This window comes from Scyliorhinus canicula, chromosome 5 (assembly GCF_902713615.1).
Source record: "Scyliorhinus canicula chromosome 5, sScyCan1.1, whole genome shotgun sequence".
NCBI lineage: Eukaryota > Metazoa > Chordata > Chondrichthyes > Carcharhiniformes > Scyliorhinidae > Scyliorhinus > Scyliorhinus canicula.
Window position 1 is genome coordinate 77,846,028 of NC_052150.1, and position 18,559 is coordinate 77,864,586.

Sequence of the window (18,559 nt, forward strand, 5' to 3'; positions counted from 1 at the left end):
CCACCTCTAGCGCGCAGTAGAATTATTGTCTGAGATGCAGTTAGAGAACGATGTTGAAAAAGGAATAAGTATTAAAAAGTATGATACTCCAGAGTATGATGCCATCCTGACAGGTCAATTCATTCTGTGGGGAAAGAATGGTTTAATTTCCTTGGAAACTCGCTCATTTGCTCACCCTGTAAGTATTTTGTTTCCCACTTTGGACAGAAGTGGATCTCGATTGGTCCAGTTCCTGATCTACTTCGTCAAGACTGGCAAAGTGTCTAAAAAATTTAATGCCATGAGGATTTCTTGTGACACTGGGGTACATGTGATACTTTCTTGCAAGGGAAGGTGGCTAAGAGCATCTGTAATTATTGTTTCAGATCGGTGCTTGAAAGTATATTCATAGGCGGACAGAGTTAAAGCCCATTGTTGAGTTCTTGTGAGGTGATCGACGGGATAGCCTTGTCCTTTTTGAAAAGATCCGAGAGCAGTTTATGATCAGAAACAATGATAAAGTACCTACCATGTAAGTACTGGTGGAATTGCTTGAAGCTAATGACTATTGATGGACCTTCTCGATTTGTGAGTAGCTTCTTTCAGCTTCTGAGACCGTCCTTGACACATACTGTATCAGCTTTTCAGAGCCATCGTCCTTCTCGTGGGACAACACCACACCACCACCACATGGAAAGGTATTGCAGGTCAATACCAGTTGTTTAGATGGTTCAAAATGTACTAACATGTTGGAAAAATGCAACAATAGCTTCACTCTGTTGAAAGCTTCCTCCTGGGGAGCCTTCCAAGACCAACGATGATGTTCTTCCAGCAGAACATGCAAGGTGCCCAATACTGTCAAAAGGTTTGATAAAAAAACATCCATAGTAGTTTACCATCCCCAAAAACGTTTGGAGTTCAGTTGTATTTTTGGGACATGTGCCTCTTTAATTGCCTTGACCTTGTGTATCTTTGTGTATCTAAACGGTGGCCCAGGTAGGTCATCTCAGTGGCTTGAAAGGTGCACTTTTCTTTCTTGTGGCGATCTCCATTCCTCCTGAAATCTCTTGAACACCTCCTTAAGTTTGATAGATGCTCACTACCAGGTCCCGGCAAGGCTGCGTACTTAGCCCCCTACCATACACTCTATACACACAGGACTGTGTGGCAAAATGTGGCTCCAACTCCATCTACAAGTTCGCTGACAGCATGGCCGTAGTGAGTCGGATCTCGAACAACAATGAGTCAGAATACAGGAGGTCGATAGAGAATCTAGTCGAGTGATGTAATGACATTAATCTCTCCCTCAATGTCAGCAGAACTAATGAGCTGGTCATTGACTTCAGGAAATACAGTATCGTACACACACCTGTCTGCATCAATGGGGCCGAGGTAGAGATGGTTGATAGCTTCAAATTCCTGGGGGTGCACATCACCAACAATCTGTCCTGGTCTACTTTCCTATGTATTTTCTTTTCATGTTCGAATGATCTGTCTGAGCTACACGCAGAACAATACTTCTTACTTCTTACTATACCTCGGTTTACGTGACAATAAACAAATCCAATCAAATTCAGTTATAAGGACATCATCAAGGTATACTACAACCCCCGGTAGCCCCTGTATCTGACTCTCCATTGTCCATTGGAATATTACACATGCCAAAATTCAGGAGCATGTACTGGAATAGGCCTTTGTGTGTTTATTGTGACTTACCCCCTGGAAGCGTCAGCTAATTCGAGTTGCTGGTATGTGTGACTCATATCCAGCTTTGTGTGAGATTGATCTCCTGCCAGCTTTGCATACAGGTCTTCAATTGTCAGGATAGGATATTTATCCAGCTTGGCAGCCTAATTAACTGAACTTCTATTTGCCGCAATTGGGGATGGTCTTGTCCGGTTTCAATCGGGGGACTATAGGTTCTGCCCATTCTGAGAACTGAACTGGCTGGGTAATGCCTATTTCTTCCAACCTCTTTAACTCCACTTTCTCTGGTAAGGCATATGGTAGTAGTCTTGCCCGAAAGAATCGGGGAGATGCCTCCGATCCACATAAATCTTAGCTTCTAGCCTTTGATTTATTATTTCCTCACAGACGACACTTTTGTATTTTATTATGAGCTGGGGCAGTCTCTCGTCCCGCATTTGGAATATCTTGGCCAATTCAACTGGGTTTCTTAAAGCCAATCGTGGCCAAGAAAGCTTGGTCCTACACCTGTCGCTATTATCACTGGAAACTGGGTAGACTGTTGTCCATAACTAGCAGGCATCATTGTGGTGCCTTTTATTTTTAATCCTTCTCCCTTATAAGTCTTCAACTCAACAGAAGTACATTTAAAGTTCAATGGTTGGACTCCTCTCTTGAGTACTGAAAGGTATGTTTGCCCATCCCAGTGATTAAGGTGCCTGTATCCATTTCCATCTTAAGGGGCTTCCCATTTACCTGAAGCATTACAGTAATAGGGTCTAACTTGTCTGCTTTTAGGTTAAACAAAGAGGGAATACCTGAATCATTGGTGCTAGGATCTTCCACATTGTATACTTGTAACATCTTAGATTACTCGGCGATCTTGACTTAGCTCTGCACTGCTTTATTAAATGTCCTCTTTTGTGACAATAAAAGCACTAAGCCTCCATAAACTGACATGTTTTAGGAGTGTGGTTACTCCACATTGGTAACATTCCACTTAAAGTATAATTGACTGATTGCCCGTTCTGTACCTTTTTCATAGAATTTACAGTACAGAAGGAAGCCATTCGGCTCATCGAGTCTGCACCAGATCTTGGAAAATGCACCCTACCCAAGCCCACACCTCCACCCTATCCCCACAACCCAGTAACCCCCCGCCCCTCAACAGTAAGGGCAATTTTGGACACTGAGGGCATTTTATCGTGGCCAATCCACCTAACCGGCACATCTTTGGATTGTGGGAGGAAACCGGATCATCCGAAGGAAAACCATGCAGATACGGGAAGAACATGCAGACTCCGCACAGACAGTGACCCAAGCCGGGAATCGAACCTGGGACCCTGGAGTTGTGAAGCAATTGTGCTAACCACTATGCTACCGTGCTGCCCCGTTTTCTTTTTGCTGCTACTGTGTTTTTTTGTTATGGGTCCGGACCAGAACCCCAATTGCTTTTTGTTAAGATCCCCGACTAGAACCTAATTGTTATGGGTCCTAGAACGAGAACCCCAATTTTTATGGGTTGCCGGACGAGACCCCAATGTTTTACTTTGGAAAATTGTGAGGAAATGTTACTGTGCCACAGGAGTGATAACACTGACCAGCAGAAACACAGAATTAAAGATAGTAGCAACAAATAAATAGCTTACATTTAATAATTACAATATTTTACTTGTTTTCCCACCCTGCCTCTACATAGATATATATATATATTCCAATTTCGACAAACCGACATCTGTTGAATACCACTCATGGATAAAGCCAACACCAAGGGTTTCTCCGCATTCTTATATCAAAACAAAACTTTTTAAAGACAGAGTCCTTTCAGAACAAGCTGAACCATGTCTATCCGGCTTGGTGTTCCAGAAACTACTGACAAATCTGCCCCCTCCCATTATGCCACCTGCAATCAAAAAACACACCACACTCTTGTGTCTTCTTGCAAAAGGTTACATTGCCCCAGCAAAAATACGACATATAAACTTTAAAATAAGAAAATTTCTTACATACGCACATACCTTACATACAAAATCCTGTTGGTGGCTCAAATTGTTGCCCACTTTGCGGCTGTTTCTGTGGTTTTAGCGCCCTGGCTGCCTGCAGGCTCCTGCCCTAACTAGTGAACGGTGCCATTTGTGCGCTCTGCAGCTCTTATGCACCTTTATCAGTGCTTTCCATGGCGAGAGCTAACTCTATTGCTCGTTTTAAATTTATGTCGAGAAATCTGCATTGAATAGTGTTGTTCATGCCACAGGCCAACCTTTTCAGCAACATGCCATGTAGAGAGGCTCCAAAATCACAATACTCCGATAATTGCTTCAGTTCAGCAATGTATGTCGCGATCGATTCGCCTGGGGTTCTCACCCTCAAATTAAATTTAAATCTCTGGAGCATGACTGATAGTTGAGCTTGATTTTGAGTCTTCACTAAATCCACAAGCTCATTGAATGGTTTGGAATCGGGTGGGCTCGGGGCTGTAAGACAGCAAATAAGGTTATTGGTCTGAGTTCTACAAATACTTAGGAGAATTGCTTTGCCTTCTCCCCAATTTTGTTTGCTTGGAAATAATACTCAAGGCGCTTGACTCAATTGTGTCCCATCCTCGATGGAGAGGTCAAATGGGTTTATTCTCCCCAAAGTGAGGCATTCTGGCAAGTACTTATTTTGTCAGATTTCGATCAAAACAGGATACACACAGGTGTTGGGCCAGAGAGTGTCAGGATGATTTATCCTTGTTGCCAGATGTAAAGATGCACTTTCACAGACTTCATTAATGAACACAAAAAGGATTTATTGATAAAATTGTTCAGCTCTAATGGCTCTAGCTAGCTTCAGAACGATCATCACAGTTCCTGAGCTTCATTGGGATGATTCCTTATGAGTCCCATCAACCACCTTTTAATTGTCGTCAAGCAGCCAGTCAGTAATCTACTTCAGGGTGTGAAGTGATGGGTGAGGGTGAACTGGTACAGGATAAAAGCATCATGGCAGCTGTCTGGGAATCTTACACACACCTGCAGAACCATCATTTTGTACACCAACTAAACAGTGATGGAGTGGAAGCCCTTGTGGTAGATGGATAATTCTGACCTGGAAGCCATCGATGATGCCTTTCAACCGTGGGAAGCTGGCCAGAACCTCGAACCTGAGCACTTGCCCATTCTGACTGGCATCATTAGAGCAAAATGTTTTTGATTGCCTGCCCTGGAAAACATGGCATCAGTTACCCATCTGATGCATTTGCAGGCAATACTAAAAGTTTCATTGGTAGACCTCTGGGTCATATGAACCTGTCAACCAGATGAACTCCTAAGGAGTAAAGATGAAACTAAACACCAGTGTTAGATGAAGAAAGGCGAATAATTATTGGATAAAATTGTATCCTTCAATTTTTGCTTGAGAAAGAGATCATTGGTAATTTCTAAATTTGCTGTCTGCTCTAGCGAAAGGATTAGCAGAACAATGGTGATTTTATTTTTCAAAATCCTTATACACTGTTATTACTATAATTGTTTTTAAAAATATTGAGAGTATTAGAGAGTGCAGACAAATTCTGGCCAAGCTCGAAAACATGGCATCATTTAATTTTATTTGTTTCAGCAGCTAAATAATTCTTGCCGTTGTTGTTTCTCGTTCTTTGTATCTGATGAACACAAGGTGCCATTTAAACAGCTGGAGGCATGTATCAGGCAAGACAGTGTCTGACTGATAGTTGAATGGGCGATCTAGTGAATGATGTCATAAAAAATCAAATCCAGAACTGGATTCTGACCTAAAAACATTGCCAGCTAGGATTCCCTTTGAGTATGAGTTAGTCATTAGTCCTTGCTTTTAAGTTGCATGTTTTCATTCTGGTAATACAGTGCCGGGTAAACTTGTCATGGTGATCTTCAGAAGTCTAGATGCTCTGAAATATATCCCCATCAGAGACATTGAAACACACTCTGAATAAATCTGGACAAGTTGTTTGGTACATGACATTTCTTCCTCAAATGCCAGTTTTGAGGCAAGTGTGAAACTATTGTCCATATGATGTCTGAACTTTTCTTGCTGTAATCTTTTTGAGGTTAACTGGAGACAATTGCTGCGATATAGTTGTCACCCCTGCAGTCTCAATAATTCCACATAGTTACTAAGTTTGCCTTTTCTTTTTATTTGAGGCCTTTCAGTTACTAGGGGTGAGATTTACAGGCCAAATCAGGCTAGGACACGGCTGGTAGGTCTCACAAGAGGCCTCTGCTGAGATTCCCGATAGTCGATTACACCCACAAGATCTCGTGCACGTCGCGATCTGGATCCCACCCACAATGAACGGATGAGGAGTTGCATAGTTAAGTGAGCTTATCCCCTCGCTTAACTATGCCTACACCAGATATAACAGGCCCCCGGAATCTACCAGCCTCGCCAAGGGGACCCCAGCTGAGTGCCGTTTAGCACTGGTCCCCAAAAACAAGGACCAGTAAAGGTACTTCTGGGGGTCTCCCAGATGATTGAAGGTCCCTGGCGGTTGGAATCTGGACAGGGTGGCATGCTGCCAATGCTGATGTCACTCAGACATTATGGCACTGCCAGCCTGGCACCCTGCCAGTGCTAACTGGGCATCCTAGCAGAGGTGCTAGTCTGGTTGTGCCAAAGTGCGCAGGTGGCATTCTGCCATGCCGGGAACCGGGCCCAGGGGTGACGTGTCCATAAAAGGTGCGGGGGGGGGGGGGGGGGGTTGGGCAGAGGTTCCAGGGGTTGCATCGGGTGGTCGAGAGTTCAGGGTGCCACACTAGTGAGCGAAGCGCCTCAGTGCAGAGAATGCAACTGAGTGTGGCCTTAGTGGGGGGAGGAGGGGGGGGGGGGAGTTGGGGTGGGGGGGAGGTTCCCCTGTTGCCTGGGGGGTTGGGGGTTCCCCTGTTGCCTGTTTTAATAATGAGACTCTATTTATAATATTATGTTATGTCCAAAAAGCGTCGCCAATACTGTGGATATTTCTATTTATCTCGGTGAACCACAAGTCTTTCCCTTATATCGGTCAAATGACCACACAAACAGTTAGTCAGTTCAAAAGATGGTTTATTTACACACACAGGGTTACTTCGACATGCAAACACAATATCTACTATGAGTTGAACTACATCTATCAGCTACAATAACCTATACTTAACATCAGGGTGACCGGCAATGTGCAAGTGGATAAGGCCTTTATCTTGATCTTACATGGCTGGTTTGAAGAAAGTGGCTCTGTCTCTGCTGGGCTCATCCGTCAGGTAGCGATCGTTGGTTTTGAACTTGGCTGGCTGTTCCTGCTACAGTTGGCTGGCATGGGCTGGATTCAAAGAAGGCTGGCACAGGCCGGATCCGAAAGAGGCAGGAGACATGGCTGTGTCCCCTTTTATCCCTCTGGGATTTTACGCTCTTTGGGGTGGTCCTTGATCTTGGACCCAATTGTTCGACAGGGCTCTGATCACTGTCTTCGATTTCGGCCAATAAAGGGGCGGGTGCCTTGGTGGCTGGGTGGGTCCTTAGCGGTCATTGACCTTGACAGTTGGGCTCTCTGAGTAAAGGGAGTGGCGCCGATCAGTCTGTGGCTGTACCGGTTCTTGATTGGAGTCCTATTGTTCTGGGGAACAGGCCATTAAAATGCAAACGAGCGGGGGTTTCGATCAGGTCTAGCTACCTGCGTTTCAAATACACAGAAGCTCTGCATCCGTGTGAGTCCTGGGTTGGCCATAATTCCCATGGTCCTTTGCAGGTGGCCAACTCAAATGGCTACACCCCACTGAGGAAAGAAAAAATAAGAGTGCCATTCAATAGCCGGATGGTTCCTGCTGCTACACACATTGAGAGCGACCCTGCTAATCCCGCCCAGAAAGGATCTCTGTTTTATTTTGTTAGTTCTTGGAACTGGGTTCTGCCACCTACCAAAGCTGTAGAAAAGCAACAAAACCCTGAAAATGGCTTGGCTAGAATTCGTCCACACTCTCTGACACTCCCAATATTTCTTAAACAAATATAATAATAATAGTCCATAAGAATTTTGAAAAACAAAATCACTAATCCATTAATACACCTCTGAAACTGAGTTTTGATTGACAGCATTTATTTAATCTTGCTCCGTCAAGAAAATCCAGAACAGACGCCAAGCTCCTAGCTAAGATCTTGGCGCTCAGAATTGAGGACTCTGTCAGCAACTACTACTGGGTGGCCAACATAGCCATGGTAAGCAGTTGGATGGTGGGTACAGGGTCTAATTGAGGGCGAGTGGAGGCGGCTTCGTGCAGGGGCACTAGTTTGGCAGCCCTGGTCACGGCCCCCCTACCGCTCCCGCCGGCCAGGTACTCCACCAGCCCAGTAGTGGTGGCAGCCCTGCGGAACTGGGGCCAGTGGAGGAAGCATGTAGGGGAGGTGGGAGCATCGGTCTGGTCTCCATTATGCGACAACCACCGATTCGCCCCTGGGAGTATGGACGGTGGATTTCGAGCATGGCGGCGGGCGGGGGTGGGAAGGATGGGCAATATGTTCTTCGGGGGGGGAGCTTCTCGAACATAAGGGCTTTAGAGAAGAAATTCGGACTAGTAAAAGGGAATGACTTGCAAGTGTGTGACTTTATACGTAGACAGGTCCCATCCTTCCCACGTCTTCCACCAAATGGGATCCAGGACAGAGTAGTGTCTAGGTGAGAGGTAGGAGAGGGGAAAGTCTTGGATATTTACCATGAACTTATGAAGGGGGAAGAGTCCCAGACAGTGGAACTGAAGCTCAAGTGGAAGAACTCGGCGAGGAGATGGAGGAGGGGGTATGGGCGGAAGACCTGAGTAGGGTAAATTCAACTGCAACATGTGCTAGGCTCAGCCTGATTCAGTTCAAGGTCGTCCACCGGGCCCACATGACGGTGGCCCAGATGAGTAAATTTTTTGGGGTGGAGGACAAATGCGCTAGGTGTGCAGGAGGGCCAGAGAATCACGTCCACATGTTCTGGGCATGCCCAAAACTTAGGAGATACTGGGAGGGATTTGCGGACGTCATGTCCCAGGTACTGAAAACCTGGGTGGTGAGGAGTCCAGTGGTGGCAATGTTTGGGGTCTTGGAAGACCCGGGGGTCCAGGAGGAGAGGGAGACCGACGACTTGGCCTTTGCTTCCCTGGTAGCCCGACGACGTATACTGCTGGCACGGAGAGACTCAAATCCCCCAAAGACCGAAGCATGGCTCTCGGACATGTCGAGCTTTTTAGGGCTGGAAGTTCACCTGAAGAGGATCTGTATTAGGGTTCGCCCAAAAGTGGCAACCATTCATCGACTTCTTCGTGGGGAATTAGATGTCAGCAAGGGGGCGGGTAGATTAGAGTAAAATAGGGGGAATAAATAGGCGGGTACAGTTTATGAGAGAGGATGTGTCTTTTGTACTATGTTTCTGCTCTGTGTTGATATTTGCACATTACTGTGCACTGTAACTGTTTACAATGCCAAAAACACCTCAATAAAATTGTTTATTAAAAAAAAAGAAAATCCAGAGACAAAAACAATGTCAGCTGGGACATTTAAGTACCTTAAATACCAATAAACTTACTTTTGATGCCTTGAGTAGGACTTGGCAAATCAAGATTGGAAAAAATAATTTTCTCAATTATAGCATGCCTAAAGATTGAAAAGAGAACTCTCTTCACTCTAAATTAGCTGCAGTTTGATCCCATGCTATCTTAAGAAAGCAGCACATTAACACAACACTAGAATTTGACTTAGGCTTCAATTGTCCATTAAATGTAAAAAAACAGGAAAATAATAAACAAATAGCAACCGCAGCACAACATATCTTTTGTAATAATTGATAAACTTAGCCAGGTTTTCATGTATTTGAAAATAATGAATAGTGCATAATTGCTGTGCCAAACTATGGTACAAGTAATATGTAACAGTTTTTTTTCCTTTCCTCACCATCTGCAGAAGTCACCTGCCTGGCTATCTTTCTTTCAAGGCCGTGGACACATCATACCACACAGCTTGATGAATATCTTCTAAAAAGTAAGGCAGAATAAATGGATTTATATAACTCTGTTAAATATTTAATAACTGCTGTCAATCAACCACATATTTGAGCACATCCTGAAGGAAGTTTACATTTGAATTGAATGGCTTGGCCCATCCCTCAGACATTAGACTGAGACAGTCTGACTAACATTTGCACACATCTTTTAAGTTAAACTGAATGTGACTTATGTGAGTGATGCTACATTTTAATAACCACGTGCAACTTGATAGAATGAAAGATGCAAATACCATGCTACATCAAAGACAAAATTGCTTTGTTTTGCTACTGCACTTACTGGAAGGTTAGGTGATGCGCTGCACTTGATTTCAATCCATTGGTATTGATGGAACAGGGCTCTATGCTAGCAGTGCAAACATGGACATAACTCACTGATGTTTAAAATATGTATTTCAGTGTTCGTCCCAGAAACAAAGGCTCTGATCATAATCCCCCCTGCTGCACAGTATGATTCTTAAGAATGTTTTTCTTCAGGAATAATTATGTAACATTTTTGTAGGGGTTCTCTCAATCTTGCACCATAGCTTTAGCGGAGGAGAAGCAGTGTAAGTAGCAATCTATGCCATCTGGTTGGCATCTCTCCTGTGGAAATTCTACCATTTCTTTTTGATGCATTAAGGTTATGATTTTCAGGTAAATACTTGAAAACGGCCATTGTAGGACCTTACCCTAAAGCAATCATTCAATAAAGGGTCAAGTGGGACACAACCGTAATCTGGTATTGCTGGATTTGCTTTCCTGGCAAAGTTGTCACTCAAAGACTTTTCACCTCTGAATTAAAAGACCCTGGGCTGAATTATCTGATCCTGCGGCTAGAACTGCAGGATTTGTCGAGTCTTACGACCAGAAAGTCAGCGCCATCCCTGCACCAATCCTCCGTCCGGCGGGGTCTAGCAGCCGCCCCGTGTAAAGCCCCCAGCTTTACCTGCGGATAAGGCCGGAGAATGGCCCGGTCCACGGCCGTGCCTGTGTGCGGAGGCAGCCTGTGGCTGCTGCGCCGTGGAACATGGCGCCGGATGCATGCGGACCTGGCCTGCCAAAAACTGTCCTCCTGTACCCAGCTTCACCACCCCCCATCAGTCCCCCCAGCCACCCACTGACGTCCCCCCCTTCCAGCGGAACAGCTACCCCCCCCCCCCCCCCCCCCAACTGCAGCAGCGCTGGACTCTGTCCACAGCCTCCACGCGAGGTTCCCAAACAGTGTGAGCACACTTGTCCCATGCTGTCGGAGACTCGGCCCATTGGGGGCGGAGCATCGGGAGAGGGCCTCAGGTCATGTCCTGAGACCATCCATACGTCATGCAGAGTTCTCCCTGAGTACGCTATTTTTGAGGGGGCGGAGCATCGCAAAAATGGCATCGCCCCCGATTCCGGCGTAAACGGTGATTCTCCGGCCGATCGCTGGATGCGATTTTGGCGGCAGCGATCGGAGAATCCAGCGCCATGGGTTCAAACTCCTCCCTCTCCAGAGACTTGAGCATATTACCTCGGCTGAAACTTCAGTGTAGTATTAAGATAGTGCTGCACTGTTGGATGTGTCAGCTTCCAGGTTAGACATTAAACCAAGAACCAGCCTGAAATCGAAAGTGGACATGAAATTTCACACTGCATGATCTGAAGAACAGGTGAGTTCTCTCAGTGCTCTGGCCAACATTTAATCTTCAACCGAGGGCAGAACAGTGGCGTAGTGGTTAGTACTGGGACTACGACGCTGAGGAACTGGGTTCAAATCCCTACCCTGAGTCACTGTCCGTGTGGAGTTTGCACATTCTCCCCATGTCTGCGTAGGTTTCACCCCCACAATCCAAAGATGTGCAGGGCAGGTGGATTGGCCATGCTAAAGTGCCCCTTCATTGGAAAAAAAAATAATTGTGTACTCTAAATGTATAAAAAAACATTTATTCCTCAACCAAAACCAGAAAAGAGGATTTTCTGGTATTTATCGCAATGCACACTTTTCTATTATCAAATTGGCTGCTGTGATTACCCACATTAAAACAATAACTTCAGAAGCACTTCAAGTGGCTGTGAAATGCTTTTGGAAATACTGCGGTTTCGAAAGTGCTTTCTAAATACAAGTTATTTTTTAAAAATAAATTTAAAGTACCCAATTCGTTTTTCTAATTTAGGGGCAATTTAGCGTGCCCAATTCCACCTTGAATGCACATCTTTGGGGAGTGGGGACGAAACCCACTCAGACACAAGGAGAATGTGCAAACTCCACACGGACAGTAGCCCGGAGCCAGGATCAAACCTGGGACCTTGGCGCCGAAGGGCAGCAGGGCTAACCCACTGTGCCACCGTGCAGCCCTATCCAAGTTATTTTTAACCTTATTTCAAAGAAGCCCAGTTCTAGGTTCAACAGCGTTGCAGTCTGTTCCAATCTAATCTCTCAACTTCACAATTAATTCAGGGGTAATGCCTGAATATGCCTGTATGGCACATATGACGGTAAAACAAAGAGACATGGGCTGGATAGAACAATTGCATGAGTGCTAACTTGCACCTGTGTAGTTACAGCTGGATCCAGTGCCACAGAAATCATCCTATAATATAAACTGAGCAGTTTTACTAGAGCACCAGGAGCTACAGCTAGCATCAGGAAATCACTTCCTGAAGCATTAAATGCACCATTAATTCACTGCCAAGAGACAGCACCAGCATAAAAATGTGGTTGATCTTTTAGTCTGACTGCTTAGCATGAATGGCAGGTATTGGTGACCTTTCAGAGGAAGACACCTTTTGACAGCATCGAATGTCAGTAATACACCCATATACATGTGTAGTATAGTTAATATAGGCACAGTTTTAACAAGCTTTATGATACAATCACCAAGTCAGCTCCAAATCTCATAAAACATTTGAATTACCTTAGAAGCATTAACACAAATGGCTGCCTATGCTTCTGTATACATTTGTGTGGTATTGGAATACGTTCAAGCTGGAAAAAAAATTAAATGTCAACATTTGCATATTGATTCATTTACTTATGTTTATGTTGCATGCCTGGAAATCCTGGTTTGATCCACAAGTCCAACAAAACCAAAACATGCCATGTTCTAACTTTCAAACTTGGAAATTGGAGGCAATTTTCACTTTTTAACTGACTACTAATTGACAGAAACAATTAACTTTTTTGATAACCGTGTGGGATATCTGCTGTTAACAACCGCAATGCCTAAACAGATTAAAAACCACTGATCCAGATTGTTTGACAATCCACCCTTTATAATAAGAACCTCAGTGTTCTGCCGACCAATAACATAACTGGGTTACTAGTGGTGTTAATGGTAATGTCACCATTACGTCACAGACTAATGGTTAGGCAATGGCATCAGGAAGAGTTGCAATCTTGCATTGTAATATCATTCAATCAAAGAAGTTGATTTTTGTTAGCATGCTGTTGTGGGTGAAAAATCTGGTGGAAATCAGTCCTGCCAGATTCCCACTTTCTTTGATCCACCATCCAAAAGAGAGACTCTTCACCAGCATATGTAAATGAGCAGGGAGGGTGATCTCAGCATTTCCTGGCACACTGGCAGGCCAGAAACGGACGTTTCTAACATATCGATGTAAACCTGGTGGGAAAGTCCCTGGTGGGACTTTGATCTAAAAGCAGGTTGGGGGGAGTTAACTCAGGCCAATTCAAAAGAGCAACTTGTATCTCACTCCCAGTGAGTTCTCCCAGTGAGCCAGAGAAGACACAGTCAGAATGAGACACAGCTAAGAATGAGTTTGGGAATTTGAAGCTAGGTGGGAATTCGAGGCTGGGTGGGGAGGAGGTGCTTTTTAACCCTGGTAAGTGACCGGTAAGTAGTTTTTCTTTTCATTGTCTAATTCATTTATTTATTTTTTTCTTTTGTTTTTTGGAATTGTAGTTGCATAAGTTAACCTAAGGTTTAAGACATGGCAGGAGATCCCAGACCCGTGTCATGCTCCTCGTGTGCGATGTGGGAGCTCAGGGACACGTCCACTGTCCCTGGCTCCTTCACGTGCAAGAAGTGTGTCCAGTTGCAGCTCCTGTTAGACCGCTTGACGGCTCTGGAGCTGCGGATGGACTCACTTTGGAGCATCCGCGAGGCTGAGGATGTCATGGATAGCACGAGTTGTGAGTTGGTCACACCGCAGGTGAAAGTTACTGAGGGAGATAGAAAATGGGTGTCCAAAAGACAAAGCAAGAGTAGGAAGGCAGTGCAGGTGTCCCCTGCTGTCATCTCCCTGCAAAACAGATATACCGTTTTGGATACTGTTGAGGGAGATGGCTCACCATGGGAAGGCAGGAGCAGCAAGGTTCATGGCACTGTGGCTGGCTCTGCTGCGCAGCAGGGCAGGAAGAAGAATGGTAGGGCTATAGTGATAGGGGACTCAATCGTAAGGGGAATAGACAGGCGGTTCTGCGGATGCAATCGAGACTCCAGGATGGTATGTTGCTTCCCTGGTGCAAGGGTCAAGGATGTCTTGGAGCGGCTGCAGTACATTCTGTGGGGGGGGGGGGGGGGGGGGGGGGGGGGAGAACAGCCAGCTGTCGTGGTGCACATAGGCACCAACGATATAGGTTAAAAAACGGGATGAGGTCCTACAAGCGGAATTCAGGGAGTTAGGAGTTAAACTAAAAAGTAGGACCTCAACGGTAGTAATCTCAGGATTGCTACCAGTGCCACGAGCTAGTCAGAGTAGGAATGTCAGGATAGATAGGATGAATGTGTGGCTCGACAGATGGTGCAAAAGGGAGGGATTCAAAATCCTGGGGCATTAGAATTGGTTCTGGGGGAGGTGGGACCAGTACAAACCGGATGGTCTGCACCTGGGCAGGGCTGGAACCGATATCCTGGGGGGGGGGGGGGGGGGGGTATTTGCTAGAGCTGTTGGGGAGGGTTTAAACTAATGTGGCGGGGATGGGAACCAATGCAGGAAGTCGGAAGGTAGTAAAACAGGGACAGAAACAAAAGGCAGTAAGGGGGAAAGTGTAAGGCAGAGGAGCCATCGTCAAAAATCAAAAAGGGCGACAGTACAAGGTATAGTGACTGAGGGAAGCTCAGTGAATAGGCCCAGTAATACTAAAAGGAATAAAACGGGAAGTAAAAACATAAATGGTAAGCGACGCGGCAGGTTGTTACATGAAGATATGGGATCACCGACAAGGAACATTAGGAGAACAGTTAAGAGGAAATATAACTTAGGAGAGGTTACTGAATGAGGTGTTAAGATTCAAAACAGAGGGAAAAAGCCAACATAAGTGTACTTTACCTGAATGCTCGTAGTATTCGAAATAAGGTAAATGAGTTGATGGCGCAAATCATCGTGAATGACTATGATTTAGTGGCCATTACTGAAACATGGTTAAAGGATGGTCACGACTGGGAGTTAAATATCCAAGGGTATCAAACTATTCGAAAGGACAGAGTGGATGGTAAGGGAGGTGATGTAGCTCTGTTATTTAAGGATAACATCCGGGCAATAGTAAGGGATGGCATCGGTGCTATGGAGGATAATGTTGAATCCATTTGGGTGGAAATCAGGAATAGTAAGGCGAAAAAGTCACTGATAGGAGTAGTCTATAGGCCACCAAATAGTAACATTATGGTGGGGCAGGCAATAAACAAAGAAATAACTGATGCATGTAGAAATGGTACAGCAGTTATCATGGGGGATTTTAATCTACAAGTTAATTGATTTAACCAGGTCGTTAAGGCAGCCTTGAGGAGGAGTTTATAGAATGTATCCGCAATAGTTTCCTAGAACAGTATGTAATGGAACCTACGAGGGAACAAGCGGTCCTCGATCCTGCCCTGTGTAATGACAGGATTGATTCATGATCTCCTAGTTAGGGATCCTCGCGGAAGGAGCGATCACAATATGGTGGAATTTAAAATACAGATGGAGGGTGAGAAGGTAAAATCAAATACTAGTGTTTTGTGCTTAAGCAAAGGAGATTACAATGGGATGAGAGAAGAACTAGCTAAGGTAGACTGGGAGCTAAGACTTTATGGTGGAACAGTTGAAGAACAGTGAGAACCTTGCAAGCGATTTTTCACAGTGCTCAACAAAGGTTTATACCAACAAAAAGGAAGGACAGTAGAAAGAGGGAAAATCGACCGTGGATATCGAAGGAAATAAGGGAGATTATCAAATTGAAGGAAAAAGCATACAAAGTGGCAAAGATTAGTGGGAGACTAGAGGACTGGGAAATCTTTAGGGGGCAACAGAAAGCTACTAAAAAAGCTATAAAGAAGAGTAAGATAGATTATGAGAGTAAACTTGCTCTGAATATAAAAACAGATAGTAAAAGTTTCTACAAATATATAAAACAAAAAAAGAGTGGCGAAGGTAAATATTGGTCCTTAAGAGGATGAGAAGGGTGATTTAATAATGGGAAATGAGGAAATGGCTGAGGAATTGAACAGGTTTTTTTGGGTCGAAAGGGAAAATGCTGGAAAATCTCAGCAAGTCTGGCAGTATCTGTTGGGAGAGAAAAGAGCTAACGTTTCGAGTCCGATGACTCTTTGTCAAAGCTTTGTCAAAGGTTTTTTGGGTCGGTCTTCACAGTGGAAGACACAAATAACACGCCAGTGACTGATAGAAATGAGGCTATGACAGGTGAGGACCTTGACATGATTGTTATCACTAAGGAGGTAGTGATGGGCAAACTAATGGGGCTAAAGGTAGACAAGTCTCCTGGCCCTGATGGAATGCATCCCAGAGGGCTAAAAGAGATGGCTAGGGAAATTGCAAATGCACTAGTGATAATTTACCAAAATTCACTAGACGCTGGGGTGGTTCCGGCGGATTGGAAATTAGCAAACATGACACCACTGTTTAAAAAAGGAGATAGGCAGAAAGTGGGTAATTATAGGCCAGTGAGCTTAACTTCGGTAGTAGGGAAGGTGCTGGAATCTATCATCAAAGAAGATATCGCGAGGCATCTGGATGGAAATTGTCCCATTGGGCAGACGCAGCATGGGTTCATAAAGGGCAGGTCGTGCCTAATTAATTTAGTAGAATTTTTTGAGGACATGACCAGAGCGGTAGATAACGGGGAGCCAATGGATGTGGTACATATGGATTTCCAGAAAGCCTTTGACAAGGTGCCACACCAAAGGTTGCATCATAAGATAAAGATGCATGGCATTAAGGGTAAAGTAGTAGCATGGATAGAGGATTGGTTAATTAATAGAAAGCAAAGATTGGGGATTAATGGGTGTTTCTCTGGTTGGCAATCAGTAGCTAGTGGTGTCCCTCAGGTATTAGTGTTGGGCCCACAATTGTTCACAATTTACATAGATGATTTGGAGTCGGGGACCAAGGGCAATGTGTCCAAGTTTGCAGACGACACTAAGATGAGTGGTAAAGCATAAAGTGCAGAGGATACCGGAAGTCGACAGAGGGATTTGCATAGGTTAAGTGAATGGGCTCGGGTCTGGCAGATGGAATACAATGTTGACAAATGTAAGGTTATCCATTTTGGTAGGAATAACAGCAAAAGGGATTATTATTTAAATGATAAAATATTAAAACACGCTGCTGTGCAGAGAGACCTGGGTGTGCTCGTGCATGAGTCGCAAAAAGTTGGTTTACAGGTGCAACAGGTGATTAAGAAAGCAAATGGAATTCTTTCCTTCATTGCTAGAGGGATGGAGTTTGAGACTAGGGAGGTGATGCTGCAATTGTATAAGGTGTTAGTGAGGCCACACCTGGAGAATTGTGTTCAGTTTTGGTCTCCTCACCTGAGAAAGGACGTACTGGCACTGGAGGGTGTGCAGAGGAGATTCACTAGGTTAATCCCAGAGCTGAAGGGGTTGGATTGCGAGGAGAGGTTGAGTAGACTGGGACTGTACTCGTTGGAATTTAGAAGGATGAGGGGGGATCTTATAGAAACATATAAAATTATGAAAGGAATAGATAGGATAGATGCGGGCAGGTTGTTTCCACTGGCGGGTGAAAGCAGAACAAGGGGGCATAGCCTCAAAATAAGAGGAAGTAGATTTAAGACTGAGTTTAGGAGGAACTTCTTCACCCAAAGGGTTGTGAATCTATGGAATTCCTTGCCCAGTGAAGCAGTTGAAGCTCCTTCATTAAATGTTTTTAAGATAAAGATATATAGTTTTTTGAAGAATAAAGGGATTAAGGGTTATGGTGTTCGGGCCGGAAAGTGGAGCTGAGTCCACAAAAGATCAGCCATGATCTCATTGAATGGCGGAGCAGGCTTGAGGGGCCATATGGCCTACTCCTGCTCCTAGTTCTTATGTTTATGTTCTTATGAAAGAGGCACTGCAGACTTGAAAAAGCAAAATATTGTGGATGTTAGAATCGGAAACAAGAACAGAGGATGCTGGAAAAGCTCGGCAGGTCTGACAACATCTATTAGGAGACAAAGCAGGGTTAATGTTTTGAGTCCCTTGACCCAGAATCAAAATGTTAACCCTGCCTTCTCTCCTAATAAATGCTGCCAGACCTGCATCCTCTGTTCTCACTGCGGGTTTGAGTTGGGATGACATTTATAACGTCCATAGATTATAAAGACTCTTCTTGTTCTGGTTCCTCTGGTCCTTAGACGTGCTGTAATCTTTGTATCACTGACTTATTTTGTTAAAATCCAACACTTCCTTTACTGGCACCAAAGAGTTGATCACTGATAATTCTCTGACTTGACAGGTTCTGTAGAAGAGGAGCAATCAAGAGAAAATGCCCCATGCAGGACACAAATTCAGGGGCTCTGTACCATTCTGTTAGCTCCTGCACCCCAATGTCAGCAGAGAGACAGAAAGAGCGATAGTTAACCTGACCTCACCTTGGCTGCCGTGTTCACAAAGTCTTCTCTTGACAAAGACTCCAGCAGCACCTAGTGATGCCAATGCCTGACTAACT

At 44.7% G+C, this 18,559-nt stretch overlaps 1 long non-coding RNA gene across 1 annotated transcript in view; it reads right to left on the reverse strand.

The window, feature by feature from the left end:
• LOC119966061 overlaps positions 1-3,868 on the reverse strand; it is a 219,088-nt gene extending 215,220 nt beyond the window's left edge. The window contains exon 1 of the long non-coding RNA XR_005460667.1: positions 3,684-3,868. This is a non-coding gene — a long non-coding RNA (uncharacterized LOC119966061). The remainder of the gene's footprint in view (positions 1-3,683) is intronic.
• Between the last annotated feature and the right edge of the window lie 14,691 nt (positions 3,869-18,559).